Below are 5,024 nucleotides of genomic sequence, written 5' to 3' on the forward strand. Positions count from 1 at the left end.
GAAGGACATATAGGCTTCTCCCCCTCTTAGGCAGAGCATTTTCAAATGAAAAGGGGATCGTTGTGCAAGCAAGGGGAGGTTATTTCTCTGGCACTGAGCACTACAAGGAGGGAAGGTAAGGAAGTGGCGGGCTCTTGCTTAGGTCCAGAGAAAGTTGAGAGCAACAGTCAGAGGCGTGAAGATACGGCCTCAGTGTGGCCTGTTCCCCACTGCTCTCCAGAGATCCCAGGCCCAGCCAGGGATGGAGAACAGGGCTGGGCCTGCCGTGCCCATGGGAGTGATGCGAAGCCAGTTAGTCCCATTCCCTACACTCCCCGTGGGAACTGCTATACTTTAGGGACCTGAGGTTGTGATAAGAGGTGGGGCCCAAGGGAGTGAAGAAGAGGGGGGGCTCCTTGGAGGTGCCACCTGAACCTATTATAGCTTTGCTATTGGTTGAATTTTGTTTTTTTGAATTTTTTTCTTTTAGTTGGAGTTTCACTCCTGTCACCCAGGCTGGAGTGCAGTGGCATGCTCACCGCCACCGCAGCCTCGACCTGCTGGGTTTAGGCGATCCTTCCGCCTCAGCCTTCCAAGTAGCTGGAACTACAGATGCGCGCCACCACACCCAGCTAGTTTTTTTGGGGGGGGCGTTGCAATTCATTGTACAGACGAGGTCTCACCAAGTTGCCCAGGCTAGTCTTGGACACCTGGGCTCAGGCAATCCTCTCGCCTCAGCCTCCCAAAGTGCTGGGATTATTTACAGGCTGAGCCACTGCGCCCAGCTGCTATTGGTTGAACTTTGGGGAGGCAACTGATCCCATTCTCAAAATTTGGGGGACGGGCTTCTGTAGGCACTCTGCCACGCCTCATGAGGTCGGGTTCCTTCCCAGAGGCTTTCCCTGATCCCCTGTCTGGGTCAGATGCCCTTCTTCAAGGTCCCCTTGGCTCCGGGGCTTCACCCAGACTGATAAGTCCCAGATCTACACCTCGCCAGCTGCCTGAACTTCTGCTTTCTCCACTCTATTGTGCAAATAAGGACTCCTAGTATGTAGATTTCTGGGGAGATTCCTGAAGACAAAAAAAAAAAAAGAAAAGGCCTGGCTGGATGGATATTCTTTGAGGTGCTGGTTGAACACCTGATCCCTCAGAGGTCTGTGGGGATGAGGGAGAAACCAGAACACCGACTCCAGCCCAGTGCTGGAGACCCCTGCTGCCTCTAGACAGAGCCCCATTGACCCCCGAGTTCATGTCCTCTACCAGTGAGTCATCCTTGTCTGAGCTTCCAGCCCCTCAGGAACCCCCATCCGCATCCTCCCCCTGGCTTTTTCTTCCTTGTCTAGGACCTGTAGCAGCTCCAGACCTACAGCAACTAATCAGCCCCCGTCACAAGGGCCTGCAGCAGGGAACTCTGAGAACCCAGAGACTGCCAGGTCCAGCTGTTCTTAACTCATCTCATTTAATCCTCACAACAGCCCAATCATCAGTGTTACCCTGTTTTACAGGCATGGAAATGACACAGAGAGGGAAAGGAACCTGCCCAAAGTGTCCAAGCAAGTCAAATAGGAGGGAGGGACGGAGGAAAGGAGGAGGGCTTGTCAAAGGTGGAGGGAGAAAGAAGAGGGAATAAAGTGAAGTTAGATGAGGGGCAGATGGGGTTGTAGTTAGGGGCATTTGCAAATGTTCTCTTTCCTCAGTTCTGTCATTCCTTCATTTGCAAAGAATCCAGTTCAGCACAACTAGCTGACTTTTACCAGTCAGTGCCCTGAGGAGTGAGAGGCAGGTTAAGTCCCTTGATGTGGTTAATTTATCGGCCACTCTCCTCCAGGCAGAAAAGGGGTGCTGGATCAAAGAGGACCCTGATAGCCACAACTGGGTGTTGAGAGGAGAGTTTGAGGGAAAAGGAGAGGCGAGGGATGGTACCACAAACTGCTGTCTATTAGGTCATTTTCCCCCTGCAGCCATCTCCTAAACAACTTCATTTGTCATCTACTCTAACTTCCAGGAAAATGGACTTCTCTCTATATATATGTTTTAGAGTTGAGTCTCGCTGGAGTGCAGGTGTGTGATCATAGCTCACTCAAGCTGAACTTCGGGCCTCAAGTGATCCTCCTGCCTCAGCCTCCAGATTAGCTGGGATTATGGGCACGAGACACCACGCTGGGCAAAAATGGTCTTCTTTAAAAGAAGCTGCTGGCTGGGCTTGGTGGCTCAACCTGTGATCCCTGCATTTTGGGAAGCCGAGGTGAGTGGATGGCCTGAGGCTGCGGGTTCGAGACCAGCCCGAGCAACTTGGTGAGACCTCGTCTCTACAATAAATAAAAAATTAGCCAGGCATGGTAGTGCACGCCTGTAGTTCCAGCTACTCAGAAGGCTGAGGCGGAAGGATCGCCGGAGCCCAGCAGGTCGAGGCTGCGGTGGCCGGAAGCAGCCACTGCACTCCAGTCTGGGAGACAGAGTGAGACTCCAACTCAAAAAATATAAATAAATAAATAAATAAATAAATAAATAAAATAATTAGCCAGGCATGGTAGTAGCACGAGCCTGTGGTTCTGGCTACTTGGAAAGCTGAGGCGGAAGGATCGCCGGAGCCCAGCAGGTCGACGCTGGGGTGGCCGTGAGTGTGCCACGGCACTTCAACCTGGGTGACGGAGTGAGACTCCAACAACAAAAAAAAGCTGCCAAGGAGATGGCAAAGAGTTGTTGTATCCAGCTGGCCCTGGTGGGACCTGCTTTGTACTGGACACACCAGCCCCAGCTGGAGGGTAACTACAGGCTCTGGTTGCCAGGGGTGGGAGCAGGGGCATTCTCAGTGCTGGACACCCAGACTGTTTGGAATTTCTCCTTTTTCACTGGGTCTGCTGTGATTCCCATGTGAAGCCAAGTCCTACACTATTGCCTGACCCCTGAAAAGACTAGGGGTCCTCTTTAGAAGTTACTCCATCCAGGACAACCCGGGTTCCCCAGGCACAGGGGGATAGAGCCAGCCGTTAACTTCTCTCACAGCTGAGGGCCATGAACAAAGGAAAGGGGAGAAGCCCAGAGGGTCCTGGTCTTCTAGGTCTCTGCCCTAACTCTGCTTCCAGGCTCCAATTTGGGCCTCTTTCTCAACCTGTCTAAAGCTACTGCCCAGAAACCACCTTAAATTCTGAAGTGCTTACCCCTCCCCTTCCCACTCCCACCTCTGCCCCCACCCCCAGGATTATCATGCCACACAGGCCCCCAGCAAAAAACAGTTACGGGCAGAGTGGAACAGCTGACCCACCCACCTGGGTGACCTGAACCCTCACCTTTCCCAGGGACCCGTCACCAGAGGGGGCCAAGCTCCCAAGACTCTTCCTACAATGGATTCAGTGCCTTTCTTTTTGACCAGTCTCTTCTTGGCTTCAAGCAAGAGGAAGGCATTCTTATCCTAAAAGGAAATACTAATCATTAACAATAGCTTCTCTGAGTTGAAAGCACCTCTGCCAGTGTGTTACATGCATTACCCTTTTTTGTTTGTTTTCTGAGTTGGGGTCTCATTCTGTCACCCCGGCCAGAGTGCAGTGGCACAATCCCAGTTCACCACAGCCTTGATCTCTTGGCTTCAAGTGATCTTCAAGATCTTCCTATCTCAACCTCCCAAATAACAGGGACTACAAGTGTGTGCCACCATGCCCAGCTTAATTTTTTTATTTTTTGTAAAGACACTGTCTCGCTATATTGTCCACGCTGGTCTCGAAATCCTAGGCTCAAGCAGTCCTCGCACCTCGGCCTCCCAGATTGCTGGGATTACAAGTGTGAGCCACCACACCCAGCCAATCCTCTTCATTTCTACAACAACCCAGCAAGGTAAGCAACATTATTCCCATTTTGTAAATGAGGAGATTAAGCCCAAGTGACTTGCCCAAAGAGACCAAGGAGTTGGAATTAAGATTCAGCTCCATCCAAGTCTCATTCCCCCAAAAGTGAGCATGTGTTATAAGTTACCCAGCTCAATGTATTTGCTGATGATCTCATGTTCCTTTTCTCTGATTTTTGCATCCTTCTCCAACCTTCCCAACACTGCACAAATGATTTCATTCACAGGTCTCTATAGCCTACCATGAAGATCAACTTTCCAGTACTGCTGGACTCAAACTATGAGTGTACTAAACTGTCAGTTCCACTCCTCTGAGGTGCAGATGCAAAGACAGAATTAGATGCGCAAGAGATGTGTTGGAGAAAATACTTGTGAAGACTAAAGGGGAAAGGAGCAGAGTACAGAGAGCTTAGACCTGTAATAGGAGAGAAGGAAGGAAGAATTGAGTGGAAAGCGGTTCAGATTACGGAGCAGCTGGGAGAAAGTCTCGATCAGGCCAGTGCGAAATGGCAGCAAAGATTGCCTATTAGAAGAGTCATCCGTGGGCCACCAGGGTGAGTGAAGGATCCCAAGATGGCTGGGCGAAAACTTGCTCTAAAAGCCATCGACTGGGTGGCTTTTGGGGAGATCATACCTCGAAACCAAAAGACCATTGTTAATTCCCTGAAATCCTAGAATGATACGCTCACCTCCAGGTTGGCTGCTTTGTCTGAAAATCCACCAGCTGTCGACTAGGCTTACTACAAGGCCAATGTCACCAAGGCAGGATTGGTTGATGACTTTGAGGAAAAAGTTTAATGCCCTGTGCCAGAGGATAAATATGCAGCCCAAGTGGATGCCGAAGAAAAAGAAGATACGGAAAATTGTGCTGAGTTTGTCTCTTTCAAAGGCCAGGATTGGAGAATATGATAAACAGATGGAGAAGATGAGGAATATAATTCCATTTGATCAGATGACCATCGAGGACTTGAATGAAATCTTCTCAGAAGCCAAATTAGACAAGAAGAAGTATTCCTATTGGCCTCACCAGCCAAATGAGAATTTGTAAAATTGAGTCCAGGAGGAAGTTGGCTCTTATATTACACACTATGGACATTAAAAATAAAAATAAATATATATTTTTTTGAGTTGGAGTCTCACTCTGTCCCCCAGACTGGAGTGCAATGGCCGCTCCCGGCCACCGCAGCCTCGACCTGCTGGGCTC

General features: G+C 50.0%; 1 pseudogene; it reads left to right on the forward strand.

Moving 5' to 3' along the window:
- The first annotated feature begins 4,393 nt into the window (after positions 1-4,393).
- LOC103275312 lies at positions 4,394-4,926 on the forward strand (annotated as a pseudogene).
- The last annotated feature ends 98 nt before the right edge of the window (positions 4,927-5,024 follow it).

Source organism: Carlito syrichta, unplaced genomic scaffold, assembly GCF_000164805.1.
Source record: "Carlito syrichta isolate Samal-C Ts95f unplaced genomic scaffold, Tarsius_syrichta-2.0.1 Scaffold315401, whole genome shotgun sequence".
Classification (NCBI taxonomy): domain Eukaryota; kingdom Metazoa; phylum Chordata; class Mammalia; order Primates; family Tarsiidae; genus Carlito; species Carlito syrichta.